We start from the raw sequence: 18251 nt of genomic DNA on the forward strand, positions 1-18251 counted from the left end.
ATTGTCTCCAAGTCAAGCTTCTGAAGGGTCTACACCCTTAAAAATGACTGTATCTCAAATGGAACTTTGGGATTTCCCTGGTTCTTTTCCTCATCTGTGTGTGAACATGTGTGTGTGTGTGAAGTAGTGAATTCAGGATCATTTGTGTTGTTAACTGATAGTAAACATATTGAATGTGCCAACTACACACAGAGATTTGGCAGGGTAAAGACAGAGACAAAATTATGTTTCTCTGTGTGAGGTGGAATAGAGGCAATATCGTTTGTTCTCCAGAGTTCTGGCAGCTGAGGGCCCACCCCCAAGGACTTGTGCCACAGGATGATAGTGAAGGCCTAACCACTGAACTGCAGAGCCACGTGGAGGCTGCTGAACTGTGGGCAACACACCTGCCTTAAGAGGCCAGCTGTTGATCTGGGATAGAAGGGGGAGCTCAACCCAGAGATTTCCTCAGGGATATTTTGGATCTTTGACTTGAAAATATGACTAGAAAGTAAGGTAGACTTTCAAAAATCAGTAGTCAGTACGAGGAGAAAAGCAGACAGGGCCACAAAGAGACCCAGAAGAACATTTTAAAGTCCTCCACATGAGTGAAGATCGGTCCAAAGAGAAGGCGATAGAAGGCCCCAGAAACCCAACCACACGTTTGTTTTTTTCTCTGCCACTCATTCTGTCAGTCTTTATTCCCTCCAATTTTTCTTTAATTCCTTCCTTTTTTCCAGTTTTGGATATGGTTTTGATTCACAAAGGTAGAAATAAATCTTTTTTTCAAAAAAATTTTTGACAGTATATCAGACACAAAGGAATTTTCTGGAAACTTCATCTCTTCCATCTTCACCCTAAAAGGGGTAATTCTTTCTTTTTGCACAGCATCTTCTTTCAAGATACAATTTGATCAGACTTCATGTACATAAAGAAAACTATTTCCAATTAACCTGAGATCAATATCTCATTGCATCAAGGTGAGCCAAGGACACAGAGGGTGACAGCCACTGGGCTGGTCTTGCCACTGAGGCGGGAAGCTGACTTGAAAGGTACAAAACACAGATTGCAGCCTTAGCCAGCCTGGCTGCTGCTCTTCATCCACACCCAGTATGCAGTAGCACATGTAAACCCACATGGGTGGAGTCCTAGGAGGAGAATAACAGAAGCATCATTCAGCAAGAAGGCAGTCCATGTCTGTGACCCCAATGCCTCATTACCCACGTCCAGAGAGAGAGAGAGAGGGTGGGGAGGAATGTTTTAGGGTCATCCAATCATTGACCACATTCCAGGTGGTGATAGGTCCAGGATGATGATTATTGACACTCTGAAGAGTCCCGGAGCCAGCATGACATTTGGCTAGAAATAGCAAAATTATTATTTTGATAAACAGTATTTCCAAATGTTATAATTGGAAAGGAATGAGCTATTTTAGATTCTACTTGGATGTGTACCCCAATTATGGTCACCCTGTGTAAGATGATGGTCAAGGGTGGAGGGGCACCTAAATCTTTGAGGAGTTTTTGTTTTTTTTTTAAATAGGAAACATATGATTTTCTTGACTCATCTCTATTTTTAAGCCCAAAGTACACATTACCCATTTTTTTGCAAAGATGAATCACTGCAGACATTTCGTTTTCAATGAAGTTTCATGTCTAAAGACCAGAATTGGCCCATCAACAGACATATCAGTGTGGCTGCAGTAAAATAAATGTCCCCAAGTATTTATCATTATATGAATTGGGAGTCTAAATCTACTCAAAAACTTAAAAAAGGGTACCGAGAGTCTTCAGGAAAGAATACAAAAACATCCAGAAGGGTGGAGAATGAGAGAAAACGGACCCTAATTTTTTCTCCATCTGGTCATAAGCAAATATATTGAGAACCTACTAGGACCTCAGCATGGTTTTGTTGTCAGAGAGAGCTGGGTTCAAATCTGGCCGTGGGTCCTAATAGTTGTGTGACCTAGAATTAATTACTACTCATGGAACTGTATTTCCCTACCTGTAAAATGGGTCCACTTATACTGCATAAATTCTTATGAGAGCTGTGGAGACTGCATTAGAATATAAGCTTTATGAGGACAAGGTATCTTACATTTGCTGAGCCCTCAGAACCAAGTACTGAACCTGCCATACTGCAAGAGCAACATGAATGCCTAATGTTCAGCAAATGTTTAGGTGTCAGGTCCTGTTCTAAATATTTTACACATTCCAACCCATGTAGTCCTCACAGTCCTGTGGAAAGCGTGATATTATTCCCTGCTCTATGGGTGAGGAAACTGAGGCACTGAGAGACTGAATTTCCAAGGTTATGCTAAGAGAAGAGTCAGAATCTGAACACTAACTTTTTCATGCCATAGAGTAATATTTATGGAATGAATTGATGAAATGGCACACACAAAACATTTAGAAATATTCAACCACAAGGTCGGCCCTCAACAAATATTGGTTTCCTCTGTTTGTTTCCTTTTGCCTTTATATTTGGGAAGACAGAGAGTACACAAAAAAGTAGAGTTTCTGCCTCAGAGACATACCATATTATTGAGGAAATCTAAACAATTATGACAACTAGAGAATTATGTGAAAGTATATTTAAAACAAAATTGTTTGACATAGATTAGTTGTCTCAGTTTGCTTTATGCTGCTATAAAAGAATATTATAGCACCGATTAGGCAATGTATCATGAACATAAATTTATTTGACTCATGATTTTGGAGGATAGGAAATCGAGGAATATGGCACCAACTCCTGACAAGGCCTTCATAATGTGTCATCCCATAGTGAAAGGTAAAGAGAGGGTGAGAAATAGAGAGAGAGAGAGAGAGAGAGAGAGAGAGAAACGCAAGAGGGGGCCAAATTTCCCTTTATAAAACCCCCTCAGCCATAGCAACACTAATGGATTATGAGAGAGAATGAAACTCACAACCTAAGCACTCCCACTAGGCTTCACCTCCTTAACAAGGGCCACTTTGCTCCCCCAGAACATTTGGCAATGTCTGAAGTCTGAAGAGTTTTTTGATTGTCACAACTTGGGGACTGTGTTCTACTATTGACACTAGTGGATAAAAGTCAGAAATACAGTTGAATATCTTACAAAGCAAAGAACATACCCCACAATGAAATCCAGCCCAGATACCATACAGGCTGAGCTTGCTAAGGCTGAGTCTGAGGCTGAGGATTCCTGGCTTAGGCTGTAAGGCTGTAGTAGTATAAGAGAGAGAGAAACACCTGGGAACTAGAAGAGCCTAAGTTGATTTTGCTAATGAGGAAGGATTTGTTTTTAGGTAGGTGTGAAATGGTATGCTGAAGGAGAAAGCAAAACCTCCATCACCATTCATCTGAGTTTCTATGTACTAGTTTATCTCTACCCTTCACACATACCCATGCACATAAAAATGAGGATTCATGAGTTAATCTTAGTATTAGTCTGAAAGGTTTGATCTGTGCTCATACTCAGGAAAACAATGATCAGGGACTAGAAATTATTAGCACCACAAATGAATGGATTACACTTCTATCTACCCCATTAATAAGAACACTTTGCCTTTTGTCTCTTTATTCACAAGTTCAGAAGAGGCTTACCTGGGAACCTCATAGATACTCATACATTTATCTTCTCCACCCAAAACCTATAAATCTCTTAGCAAGGGCTCTAGCTAAACCCTGGAATGAGATTTAGACATTCCAGGTCATGTGTAATGAGCAGGTAAGATTGATTACAACTCCCTCCCTTTCTAGAAATCTCTTTGTGTGTGAACCTGCAGATCCTCTCTGAATAGCATTTGACCCAAAGGAGCCAGACCTGACAGGCTTGGTCCACTAAAAAAGCCTCAATCACCAAAGGCCAATGTTGAGTGATAATGTCCACATCACTTTGCGACCAAATCCAGCCAAACCAAACCCCATTAAATCACAAAACCATCCTCAGAAGCAGGTATAGGATAGAGGTTAAAAGCATAACCCAGGTTTCAGGTGCCTAGATTCATATTAAAGTTCCACCTCTTATGAGCTGTGTAACCTTGGACGAATTACTTAGGTTTTCTGAGGCTTCTCCTGTGAAAATTAGTTAATAAATTATAATAATCCATGTAAATTGTCATGAGGATTAAATGCATTAATTGACATAAAGGACTAATTTACAGTGCTTGACACAGGATAAGCACTCAGTAAAACCTAGTTAATTACTGTTTAGAAAAAAGAGGTATACTAGAGACTAAATTATCTGACTACTATAATGTCTGTACAATGTTTTAGTATAGACTATAGTGTTTAGCTTTCTTACAATGGAGGGTAACACAAAGGATAGTAGATAGTTTTTGCTTATTCCACCACTGGAATCTCTTATCTTTAGTGCCTTTGGGGTATCTCAGTATTCTCAGGGACTTCTCAGTAAGTTGGTAGATTGTACCCTGGGAGGACTCCAGTAGTTCTTGAGACTAACTTCCTGGGAGTGAAAACTTCTTGATGAATGAATGATCACAAGAGGCAGTGTTATTGATATAATCCTATATTTATGTTCACAGAAATCTCACATCATGAATTTAATGCATACAACCATTAATTTTACAATAATAAACTGCAAATACTAAATTACTCTCCCCAAATAACACTAAAACAAATTATAGAACTAATATTCAAAGTCCTGTGGTCATGCTCGGAAGTCCATATGCTTTCCATTGTTGTATCCAGTCCAGTTGACCACAAAGCAAGCCCAAGAAGTGTCTAATTGCTCTGCTATTTTTATCTCATTATATGCCAGAATACAACAGGGTTAATTATTCTTGCATTCCTGAGCACTAACTGGGTTGAGACCAGATCCAAAGTAATCAAGTGTATTCAGCAGGATATTTTAGTTACATGTGACAGGCACCCAACTGGATCAAGCATAACAGTGAATATATTAGATGGTACATGTGCAAATCTCAAACACCAAGCTTGCTTCACAAGCACAGCTGGGCTCAGGTGCTCCAACCCAACTATCAGATGCTCAAACACTTCTCTAATACCAATCCCCATGGACTATGCGAGGTGCCCCATAATAAATTGCACTTTCTCATTGGCAACATTGTACCATAACAGGCTCTTTTTATTCTTTTTCACTTTTTATTTTGAGACAGGGTCTTGCTAAGTTGTTGAGGATCTTGTTAAGTTGCTAATGCTGGCCTGGAACTTTGGATCCTCCTGCCTCAGCCATCCCAGTTGCTGGGATCACAGGCATGTGTCCCCACACCAGGCAATGGACTCTTTATTTATCTAGTTCATGCTACTCTTTGATGGAAAAGTCATGGGTTTTATGACATAAGTCCAGTACCTGCTATTATTTCAATCACTTTAATTTAAAAAGGAAGTCAAAGAAAATGAGCAAAAAATTAGTAAAAGGTATGATTTATTGTACTATTGCTTTAGTTCTTCTCAGTTTATTAAGGACATAACTTTTGAAGCATAAATAGCTGATGAAAATGTAACTTTGCAAACATTTTCCCCCAATTATATATAAGTTCATTCAATACAGCCTGTTACTTGTATATAGTAATGGCATACAGTTATCAGGAAACCTCTGAAATATTTAGTTTTTTAATAAGAGCATGTAAAAGCTTTGCTCTGTCCCCTATTACAGCCCTGACACACTGCTTTGTAATTTGTTGTTGGTGTGCTTTGCTTGTCTGTCACATAACTGTATACAGGAGATATTGAAGGGAGTAAGAAGATGGTGAACTTTGGAATTATTCAAAACTGTAGTTGACTCTCGGATTCTTTCATCTGGTTAATCATCCATTCATTTGTCCATTTCACAAATGATTAAAAAATACTAGAGACATCCAAAAGTCAGATCTACCTGTGAGTTTTGCACCAACATGAGTGTTTTTAATCACTCAGTGTCCAACTCCTTGCTTTACTTAAATAATGTATTTGGGTTGATTATAATGGGTTTTGGTACTTGTAAATAAAAGAATACTGAATGATACAGAACCACATGAAATCCAGTTATCAGAATGTACCATGAGAACAGTAAGCATTTGATAAATATGAATGGCAGGAATGTTCAAAGGGTCCAAACAGAGCACAGACGTAGCATAGCATGGTTGCAGGAAGGTCCCTCTACCACAGGCAATATTTAAACAGGCCTAGGCAAATGGTAAGTCTCAGTGCTTTTCCGGGTTTCAAATAGCAGCAGGAGGTCTGTGTGCAATGAACTCTGAGGTCTCTTCTGATTCTGTGCTTTCAGTTTATATTCAGACACAATTTGGATAAATTAGGGATTTCATACTTTCTGAGGCAAAGTATGTGTCCTATTGGAAAGAAGATCACATTCAGATTTCTCTCCATTCCATTCTGCCAACACCTTTCTTCTTTCCTTTTCTTTAAAGAACTGAAAACCCTGATGGCCTCCACTAAATATTGTGGAAATGATTTCAAAAGAGTCGTTATTGACACTCAACAGAGAGTTACTGCCCTCTTGTTTGATTCTCTTTTAATACTTTGATATGTGTCATGGATTTGTCTAAAATATTCCTGCCTGTTATTTGTGCTTTGGGGTGTTTATATGCAATAAATATCTTTAAATATGAAAAAATAGCTAGTGTGTGAACAAGAACTACTGAGACAGATGGGCCTACAACAAACACATTTGGCCTGTTGCAACACATAATTTCATCTTTAAGAAACTGCTATATAACTCATACGATGTACTCAGCTGCAAAACAATCCAGATAACATGGAAGGAACTGGCAGTGATGGATGATGGAATGATTGTTCACTTATTCAACATATGACATTTGCTCTCATAGATTTATCTTCCATTTGAGGAAAGTAATGACAGTTCTATCACCGTGTTTATCATTTACTTGCCTCAGTTATCTCCTGCATACAGGTCTACTCCCTCGCTGCTAGGTGTATAAGATTTTATCATCCTATATGCAAAGTGGGTTTGACAGGCTCCCTAATCTGTACTTGAAAAGAAAAGCGAGTAAAGTAACTTGTTCCCTGGATGATATCTTAAAGTTGATGTTGTATACAATTAATCAACTTCTGGTTTTTTTTTTTTTTTTTTTTTTCTCAATGGATATTAATTTAGGTGTGACAGAACACTTGGATACTGATGTGAATGGATGAAAGAGAAATCCCTTATGAAACTCAATGATGTTTCATGTGGTATCTGTGGATCTTGTCATTAATTTCATTATAGAAAAAATGAGTAATCTATTACATTTTTATTTTATTTTTTTCCCTAAAATGCCAATTGTGTATATATCTCACTGCCTAGTTGCCAGCAGACAACCATGATTTGGCATAGGAAAATTGAAAACCTGTGAGGTTTGGCTTAAGTTAGAACCCTATTCAGTGTTCACGTAGAGAGGAAGGTTACTATTATATCTGACCAGAGACTGTGGCATTTAGGGTATATGCAATTAGAAGGCAGAAGAGTTGATTTCCCATATCAACTTCATACAAACATGTAAACCAACTCTTAGTAGAAAATGATCTCCTTATAAGAGTCTCCTACAAGATAGAAAATTTGGTGCCAGGGCTCTTAAAAAACATGGGTTCATCAAAGCAATCAATGAATACTTATCGACTACCTTTATTTTCAACAATTAGGTCCACTAAGAAGGAAATTCTGAAGACAGAAAATAACAGAAGTGAATTTGAATAAGAAAGGAGTTATGGCTCAGAAGGGAGATACAAAATCTGAGCAGATCCGTTTTCTACACATAGGGATACGCGTTAACAGACCCCCTCCTCAGACTGTTTAGAACAACGAGGTTTCTTTTTTAAATCTCTAGAGAAAAATCATTAACCAAGAACATTGGTCAGAGTGTTTCTATTTTCAGACATAGGAGATAAAAAGATGAGTAAGACATTCTTTTCCTAAAATGAGCTCAAATACAGGACAGCAAAATAAGTTAACATTATGATAAAGTGACTCAACAAGGCTAGGTGTTGTTATCTGAATGTCACACAGGAGACATTAGAATTCAGAATGATTTTAGATTTCTCAATAGTGACACCAGAGGGAAGCCATGGAAATTCCAAGATGTGGGTGGACCGCAATCTCAGGGTTAGCAGCTGTAGCCAGTGTCGAAGGCATCCAATCCAGACTATAGCAGGATGTAGGCTCTTGATTTGTGCCTCCCAATACTTCTCAAATTGTGGTTTGGGGACCAATATCACCATCACCAAATCAGTATTTGGTTACAAATACAAATTTCACAGTCCTATCTCAAAACATCTATATCTATAGGATTGAGACCAAGGTATCAGAGCTAAAATGAGCTGTCCAAGTAATTCTGAGGAATGGAGAGCCACTCCTCAAGCTATAGAGTTAATACTCTAGGTCATTCTTCAAAGGAGTAAAATCCTTAGAGCACCTGATACATGTGAAAATCTTATGAAGAAAATTAGGAAATTGCTGACAAGTTTAGGGATGAATTTATAAATACAATGTGAAATATACCAAGTAAAGGATAAGAAGTGGAAATGAGTAAATTCAAAGAAAACAAATGTTCTAACAAAAAGACTAAGTAACCCCAGTCTACCATGTGACTCAAGATTGTCTCACACACTTAGTCATCATCATGTAAATAGCAAATATTGATCTAACAAAACTGAGATGTAACTACGGCGGGGAGACAGACTGAGTGGCAGGAAGTGGGCTTACTTGGTGGGGGTTGGAGGGTTGAGAGGGCATGAAGAATCTCCATCATCCACAGTAGAAACTCAGAAGATAATATCTGAAACTGAAACATCAATTAAGAGCACTATATAGCTAAAATATTTAAAGATATGAAGGTTAATCCTGGAAGATTCAGCTAAAGAAGTCCAAAATGATTGGCTCTCAGACAAGCAAATGAGGGAGATTGATACTTTTTCACAGTAAATCTCGCAGAACAAATTGACTCTCCACATTTTGGGCAAGTTTAACTCGAATGAAAAATGAAATCCCAAATAAACACATACAAAAATATCCCCTCTTCTCCTTGAAGAAATGTTCCCAGTTCTTTGATCATCATTCGCTTGTCTTGACTTCTCAGAGTCCTTATTCTCTGTCCCAGGGTTGGTAAGTTATAGAGGTTGGTAAGTTATAGACCTGCCCATCTGTTTTCATAAACAAAATTATTAGACTTCAGCCTCAAAAATCATTCCTATATTGTCCATGGCTACTTCCATGCTGTGACAGCAGAGTCGTGATGAAGATCACATAGTCTGCAAAGCCTAAAATATTTATTACCAGTCCCTTTATCAAAAGAGCTTGCCAATTCCTGATCAAGTCCACCCACTTAGCACATAAAACAATGCTTTGTGTTTTTATGTTTTTTTCCTTCCTAGTAGATCTCACTTGAATCTTAGGGCAACCACATTTGTTAGGTGGTATCTTGTTACCAATGAAACAACCATTTAAAAAAAAATGCTGACCAACGTCAAACAAGTGGTGGAGTTAAGTTTCAAACTGGAATCTGTCTGAAACCAATTAGGAATATTCTTATAAACCAACTAGGAAGAATATAAATATCAATAACATTTAGAAACGTGGAGGTTAATACTAGATACAGGCAATGTGGCTAGTGTTGAATCAGCTTTTCACATTGGTATATTTTTCTTTTCCTAGATGCAAGCTCTACTTAGGACAAGCTCAATATCTTGATCATCTGCATATCCCCTGTGCCTGGGACATAAGAAGTGTTCAGATTTTTTGATTGATGACAGTAAAGATGAAGGCGAAAGTACCACTTGTAATTCTCAGAGCAAATTCCATTTGTTCCAAGCAACTGAAGTGATACTGGTTATTATATTTTTTTTAGAGGACTAAAATATGCTCCGAGCTGCATTTTAGTTGAAACTTTCTGAATAAATAAAGCATAATTGTCTGGAAGAAGGCTCACATTAAGGCATCAATGATGCCCATTCATCTTCTTGTGGTAAAGCTCAGACTTCTTGTTATGCATTTGTCTCAGCCTAGACTGGAAGCTCTCAGAGGAAGAGCCTTCATGTTTATATGCCCAGGAAATTCTTCTGGGCACCTGTGTTGTTCCATGACTAGTAGCTAAAAATAAATGAATAATAATGCATTGTTGGTATGAGTCTTGCTTCATGTCCCAATACATATTCTAAAAACATTGAATATAAACTTTCTTTAACCAACTGGATATTCAAAAAGTAGAAACCTAGTAAGAATTACTGCAAGGAAAATGGCATTATTGTTTTGGTTGGAAAGTTCCTTATGACTGATATATAACTAGCTATGTACACTGACTTGTGTAAAAGCAATGTTATTTTTCTTTAAGTGAATAGAATAATTGAAAAGAAGAATTCATGACTTGGAAGGAAGCATAGAATACATCTATTCTCACAATTGATCTCCATTACAACATGCCCTATTCATTATCCAGCTTGTATTTGGATAACTTGCAGAGAAAGAATCCACCCATCTGCCAAAGGAGTCAATTCTCATTTGATTTCATTCATTAATTCATTTCATTCAGGAATTATTAACATTCCAAGATGTTCAGGCATCATTTGGGACTTTATAAAAGTTGTCTGCTTATGTCTGGGTGAAATCAGCATCTTTATAGCTTACATTAGTATATTTGATTTGAATTTTAGAAGCCTATTTGTCTAATTTATCTTCTATATCATAGTCCTTTAAGTGTCTGACAAGAATGCCACCTTCCTGGGTCATTCTCATCTCCATCTAAATGTCTCCCATCCTTAAACCCATTGCTCAGTAACCTGGCTTTACATTTCCTCTTCCATCCCAGTTTATTTAAGTCCTTCCCAAATGGGATCACCAAAAGTGTTGTTCTGTACGTGGTTGGACAAGTTGAAAGGAAAATCTAGTTCCTCTCCTTTCCTTACTCACCACATTTATTAAGGCAAGTTTAGTAGACAACCCTATTTTGAGTAGTAAAATTCTGATATTTTTTCCTACTGAACTAATAATTAAATCTAAGGTCCTTAAATCTTATTTAAGAGAGCTGCTTCTAAACCTTATTCCTCCTTTCTTGCATTTATGGGGATGGTTTTAGAAACCTAGTCCCACTATATGTATGTGTACTAACTTCTTGTATTAACTCCACTCGATTGTTTAATTTTTAAACAGTGAGATTCTGGGCTATAGGGATGAAAGATACAATATTTGCTCTCCAGTCTAATGGTAATGATGGACAACTTAATAGAGAATTATAAATCAGGATATTAAGTGCTGTGATTGGTACAAGCACAAAGTACATTACTAACACAGAGAAGGGCTATACACTGTTCTTTCTTTGTTGTTTTCATTGGAAACCTACAAGAGAAGGAGATCAAAAGGCAAGACCATAAAGCCTCCTTAGAAGAAGTGATATTGATGTGTGTTTGAAGGTAAATGGAAATTAACCAGGCCAAGGACAGATTAAGGATATCTGGACTGCACTGTCCATTGTGATAGTCACAAGCCACAAACAATTCTTGAGCCCTTGTGAAGCAGCCTGTCCAAACTGCGACATGCAGTAATATAAAATGCACATCAGATTTTGAGGATTTAGTAAGAAAGAATGTAAAATGTCTTATTAATAATTTTTATATTGGTAACATGTTGAAGTTATATTTTGAATATATTTGGATCAAATAAAGTGCATTGTTAAAATTAATTCCATCTGTTTCTTTTTACTTGTTTTAGCATGGCTACTAGAATATTTGAAATTACTTATGTGGCTCACATTATTTTTCTATTGAACAATGTTGCTCTAGAAAGAAGAACAGGCAGAAAGATGAAAAAAATAAAGAACTTCAGGAAGAATTGAAGCAGTTGGACTTTCATGATTCTAATATATATATATTTTTTTCTTTTGTGGTGCTGGGTATGAAAATCAGGGCCTTGAGCATACTAGGCAGGCAACCTACCACAGAGCTACATCTCCTGTCCTGACTCTAATTCATGGCTCAATCATCCTTCCTTTGCATCAGTCATTTTTGATAAATATACATATTATAATTTCAAATATAACATTGAAAAATATTTGGTTCTGCAGAGTCTCAAGGCTTGTCATTGGTTACCTTTTCCATGATTGATATAAATCTCTCAAATTATTACAAATTCAGGTATACTATATTTAACCCATATTTCTTCATCTTGCTCCAACTATTGGACTTTCTGGGAAAGGCAGACTTTTGGAGACAGTGCAAAGATCAGTGATTTCTAGGACCTAACTAGGGAGAAGATGAATGTACAGGGCAGAGGATTTTTAGGGCAGTGAAACTTCTCTGCATGATACTATAATGGTGGAGACATGTCTGGTTCATAGACTGTGCAGCACCAATAGTGAACCTTGATGTAAACCAGGGACTTACAGTGATAATGATGTGACAAGATAAACTATCAATTATAACAAATATACCCCTTTAGTAGAGATGCTGATAATGGGGAAAGTTACACAGGAGGGGATATATAGGAAATTTCTCTAACTTCCACTCACTTTGACTGTGACCCCATACTGTGTTAAAAGATAAAGCCTATTAAATTTTTTTAACAACACCTTTAAAGCCTACCAGTCTTTTTAACAGGTGGTGCTGTGGTGCATTGTGCTGCTCTTAAGGAGACTCCTTGTGAGATGAAGGTTCTGGTGTGCACAGTGGTGATCAGCTGGGCAGAACACTGATCACCAGATTTGTTTTCCCTCTTTCTCTGTCTCATTCCATGTACTCCCTGACTCCATTCTGGAGGATCACTTCCCAAAAGTATCAAACTACACAAAACCCTTTCCTTAGACTCTGCTCTTTTAGAGGAATTTAAGCTAAGACTATTCTTCCAAAGAGTACTCTGGAAATTAGGCAATCAGAATGGGATTCAGAAATGGTTTCCCTCACTGGCCAGAGATTAATAAAGCCCCTTTCATTAATGGTGATACCTGGCCAGAGAATCAACACTGCAAGTCACTCAATCGTGGTGAGTTGGGTTGAGATGCAGAAGGTAAAGCATGGTTTATGTGACAGCAGTGGTACTAGAATATTGTTAGTTATAACTGATTCCAACCCAATGTGCCTGCATGGTCCTTATGTGTATAATTGGAATGAATATCCTTAGCACCTGATAGAATCCTCAAGATGGTTCTCTAATATCTTGAATAGAGTTATTTTGAAACAAAAGGCCATGAAGAAAATTATTTATCAGGTAACTCAGAAAGCTTCCAGGGCTGAGCATGATCCAGGCTAGGGGCAAACTGTTCTGCCACTGACGATGCTCGACATGGCAAACTGATGGCACTGCAGGTGAATATAGTAGGTTCGAATGTTGTACAGAGTCTCTTACAAACCCTGATGCAAATGTCATACAGACACACCATGTCTCAAGTCCGTGCAATCAAATAGAGAATTGTCTGCCAATTAAAAAACAGCTTTCAGTATCCTGCTAGACCCTAGTGGAGAATGCACATTTGACCATTTGACATTAAGTGATCATGCAATGGGAGTTACACATCATGACCTGAGTATAATCAGATTCAGTGAGTCTTACATTCGGATGGTTGCAGCAGCAGCCTAGCAGATCCAGAATGCACAAGTAGTAAAAACAGATTCCCCTATCACCTACCTACAGTGCACCGAAGCCTCCCCTTCAATTTAAACCCATAGCCTCATGTTTGATTTGTTAAAACCAGTTAATTCAGGCAGAACAAAAATGCAGACCTGGACCACACTGTATTAATGCTAAGCAAAATTTGTCAATCATTTCATTACAGCCCATCCGGAGATGGGAGAATACTTTGTTGTTCAATTTTTATATAAGGAAAAGTGACTTAAAATACAGATATATAAGAATCTGGGTGCGAAAAATAGCTTAGCTGATTTGTAAGGGACCAGGAAAAAGCAGGATTGAATCATTTGTCAAGCAAGGAAATGTGAGTAAGTTGTCCATAAATGAACTTATGTTTATGCACACAAAGCACAAAGATATTTTTGCCTTCCAACAATGACCATGACAACTGTAAAGGCGGTACCCAATAACCAGGAAGCATGATGACTTACCTGTGGCTCTCAGATGGCCTCTCTCTGCCCACTCCAATGCTAGTACAATCAACTCACGAACAAAATACCCTGGTGGCAGGGATGCAGACTATTCACAGATCCCTTAGGTCATACCAAGACAAACTTAGATATTACTGTTGGTGGTTGTCCAATAGCTCAGCAGTTACAGAGGAATGATAAAAAAGCAGGCCCTGGAGCAAAGGGAAAAATAACATAAAATTTAAAATTACACAAGGGACCAAAAATACACTAAATCTTAAAGTAAGTAAGAAAATTTAATTAAACTCGAGTTTGACAGTGGATATTTAATTTTAGTTGACTGCTTTAATTTCTTGCTAATCAAGATGAATGACTTTTTACTATTTAGGAGACTATTTTGATAAAAAAACAATCCTTGATTGAACCTGAACAAGAACAGTGATAGAGCTGTTTTCAAAAAATAAATAAAAGTGAAAACAGATTAAACAATACCAAACATCTCAGGCAGTAATAGTTGTGATCAAGAAAAAATTTTAAAATGTTTCCACACCTTCCCCTATAAGTGTTCCACTTCCTTGGTGTGACCTATTAATAGGATCAAAATAGACATTTGTATCAAAATATTTTTTAATGTGTGCACTTAGTTTGTATGTCCACTCATCATTGAAATTTGCATAAGAAAACAAACCTCACATGTTCAGAATAGATAACTGAAAACATATTTTAATCCAAATCTTATTGAAACTCTCTTGAAAGTCTGAGTGTCTTAACTAAATCTGGTCATGTCTCTAGTTGATTTAAAGAGGATACACCTAACTTTACCTTAAATTAGCAGAATCTAAAAGGTGGATGCAATAATTATGGAATTTAGATTAACCTACAAAAATAAGAATAGGAAAGAGATGGAGGAGAAGCAACATGAATAAATTACATATGATACTCTATAAGACAGTTAAGTATTATGCCAAAATTTGAAAAAAATAAACACAGGGCAAAAAAAAAAATATGTGGGATGAAAATAAGTTATTGGATGAAAAGACTAAAACAGTGTTGGTACTTGGGATTGAGTGATAAAAACACTTGAAACTAACATCATATACTCGATTACATCAATGGATTAGCATACTCAGAATCACCAAAGAGCAAACATTCCTTCATAATGGATGCAGAAACTCAGAAATAGCATGCAATAGAGTTGCAAAGCTGTCGCACTGAGCCAGTGATTCCTTAAAGAACCAAACTTAAGTGTGGGGGTTAACTTTTGTGACAACTTGAAAAAAAGGAAGCACAGAGAGCTGGTAAAACATTGTTTCTGGATGCACACAGGTAGGTGTTTCTGGAAGACATCAGCATTTGAATTGGTGAATTGAGTAAAGGAGTTCCACCCTCACCAATGTGAACAGGTTCATCCAACCCATTGAGGAACTGAATAAAATGAAAAGGTGGAGAAAGGGGGAACTTTCTCTCTCTCTCTTCTCTGGATCTCCATTTATTCCTGCAGTTGGGCATTGGCACTCCTGGTTCTCAGATTTCTGGCTTGGATTTAATTATGCCATTGACTTTTCTGGTTCTCAGTTTGTAGGTAACAAATAGTCTCAGTTAATGATTTCTCAGTTTCATGTAAGCCAATCACCGTAGTAAATCTGCTCATTAATCTCTACATCAGTTCTATGTCATCTCTATCTATCTATTAATATAGTACATCTGTAACAGGGATTCACTTGACACTTTGACTAAATCACTCATGGCTTTGAAATGTACATGGTCTTTGCTTTTTCCCATCCTTCTCCCTGACTTTCTCCTCCCTGATTCTTTTCCCTGATCATCTCCTTCCTGATCTCTCATCCTGAATCTCATTTTCTCTGAATCACCTCTATAAAAGCCCCCTGTTCCTGCTGATGAACAGAATCACAGGCTTTGAGACAGGAGTGCCCTGTGTTTCTCCTTTGCTAGCAAAGCAATAAACCATCTTTTTCCTTTTTTCTCAAAACTGTGTACTCATTATTGGATTGGCATTGGAGACAAGGACCCCCGAGCTTTCAGCAACATATCCTGTTGGTTTTGTTTCTCTGGAGAACCCTGAGTAATAAATCTGCAACATGGACAACCTCACTTTATGAACCATTTACCATCACTGTGACAATCCACCACTTCCTTCAGGCCTTGGGGGTATCGTCAGTATTCCATACCATGGGAAGAACATTGGGGAATTTGCCACAAGCTATAGCTATTGCATCAGGACTCTCAGCTGAAGATAAGAGACAGTGATTTTCACCTCCCTCCACCTCTCCAACCCTCGCATCTGTGATCTGCTGTGCCTTTATCATCATGATGTTGCATGTCACCATGAGTTTCTTAAGTGCCTCGGTTCATCCTTCATTATTAATCTTATATACTGGTATAGAAGCATTATCTCTAAATTTAAAAAAAGCTAGGGAAAAAAACACACGTTAGCAACAATTTAATTCTGCTTAAGACTCTTTTCTTATTAATTTACCATTAATACTTATTTAATATTTTAATTTAATAGCCAAGTAAGACAAACCAAACTTTCAACTCTAGAAGAACATTAGCATAATTATTCCTGGGCCATGGAGCCTAGGAATGAAGAAAAATCCTTTGTAGAAATTCACTTAGGAAATGAACAAATCTTTCTTTTCTTTTCCTGCTAACTTCATGTTTAGTTCTGAGAGTGCTCAAATGATTGAGAGACCTGATCTTGGAATTATTTCTTAAGAAAATGCAGTTTACTCCCACTGGAAGTAAAGACCACTAATACTTAGAAATTTTGAGTGCACCATGTTCAGCCACTACCTGACACTATTATTATTTCAAGTGGTGGCACTGCCGTTACTAAAATGGTAAGAAGGAATTGTCCTGCAGCACCTGGTACACCCAAGAGATTGTGAACTAAGCTTAGCATAAAGAAGCAGAAAAGAGAAGGAATAAACCTGCTCTAAGATAAGTACATAATTACCAGAGCAGGTCTAGAGACTGAACTCTGCAGCACACAATTAGTACACATACACTAGTCAAACAAGCCTTCAAGAGAAAATTTCCCATGCTAGGAAATAACCGACATACTTACTGTGCCCAGACATGAAGTCCAGTGTGGGCTGCTCTTCTCTGGAAAGTAGAGGGCTATGCAGCCTTTCTTCATGGCCGGTTGGTTTGCAGTTTGATAGTCAACGTGACCCCCAAGCTAAGCATAAACTGTGTGTTATTCTAATAGAGATCATGCCAGAGTGTATGGAAAGAAACAAATACAAATATTCACAGATAAAAAAAGTAAACATTAAAACAAGAAAAACGTCCAAGGTTCAGAGGATCACATCTTTGGGGAATACTTCCTATAAAATGGCATACCTTCAAATTACACTGTGGACGTTCATGGAAGGTGGTTTTATGGTCATCCATTTACCATTCCCTGTGGCATTTACAAATGAGGCACCCAGGAAGAAAACATATGTTTGCAGCGGAGCTACTATATGAAACACTCACAATTCATTTTTCCTTCTTCACTGTTTAGAAGGATGCTTTTCTGGCTGGTTGACTTAAAGAAATGTTTTCTCTAAGTAAATCTCTTCTGCTTATTAAATCCCAGTGACACTTTGTGTGTGAGAACACATCTCGTTAGCTACAGATTCTGTCTGCTAAACACAATCAGAAAAAAAAGAAAGAAAGAAAGAAAGAAAGAAAGAAAGAAAGAAAGAAAGAAAGAAAGAAAGAAAGAAAGAAAAAGGAAATTGTAACAAAAGCTTTGGTAATAATCCTTAAAATATCATAACTACCTGGTAAATGATGGCTAGTATATTGATTAACGGCTTGAAATAAATACTGGGCAGTTAATGCTGTAACAAACCGTTGGAGTTTATTACACCAATAATTCTTTGAAACTACTAAGTTTCAAGGACCTAGAGCTGAAATAAACCATACTTTTTAGCACCCTCCAGCAGTTGTATTTATAAACATTCATATATATTTTCCTTCTTAAATAAATTGCTTGTGTGGGAAATTGACCACATTTGCTCAGAAAGAAAATGTGAACATCTGAAAAGGTTTATCACTAGATGATATGATCTTGCAAACTTTGTGTGTGTGTTTTAATCTTTTTTTTATCTTTTTACCTCCCTCTCAGGAATAAATACTAGCAGAACTGCAAAGCAAACTAGCTCAAAACAGCACTAGAAGAGATAATACTAATCAAGGATCCAGACTTGAACCAGACCTTAGAAGGAGAAGGTATTAAGAACTAATGCATTAATCTGTTAAGCCCCTGTGTCAGCTAAGGG

General features: G+C 37.4%; 1 long non-coding RNA gene across 2 annotated transcripts; it reads right to left on the reverse strand.

Moving 5' to 3' along the window:
- Positions 1-271: 271 nt before the first annotated feature.
- Positions 272-17377, reverse strand: LOC306658270. Of its 2 annotated transcripts, none has more exons than XR_013763001.1 (3): positions 17048-17377; positions 13981-14171; positions 272-1127 (listed from the first exon to the last, which is right to left on the reverse strand). It is a non-coding gene; the product is annotated as an uncharacterized lncRNA (long non-coding RNA). The 2 variants fall into 2 exon arrangements; XR_013763002.1 differs by lacking the exon at positions 272-1127 and adding an exon at positions 8640-8720.
- Positions 17378-18251: the final 874 nt, after the last annotated feature.

The sequence above is a fragment of the Sciurus vulgaris genome, assembly GCF_902686455.1.
Source record: "Sciurus vulgaris genome assembly, chromosome: 1".
NCBI classification, from domain to species: domain Eukaryota; kingdom Metazoa; phylum Chordata; class Mammalia; order Rodentia; family Sciuridae; genus Sciurus; species Sciurus vulgaris.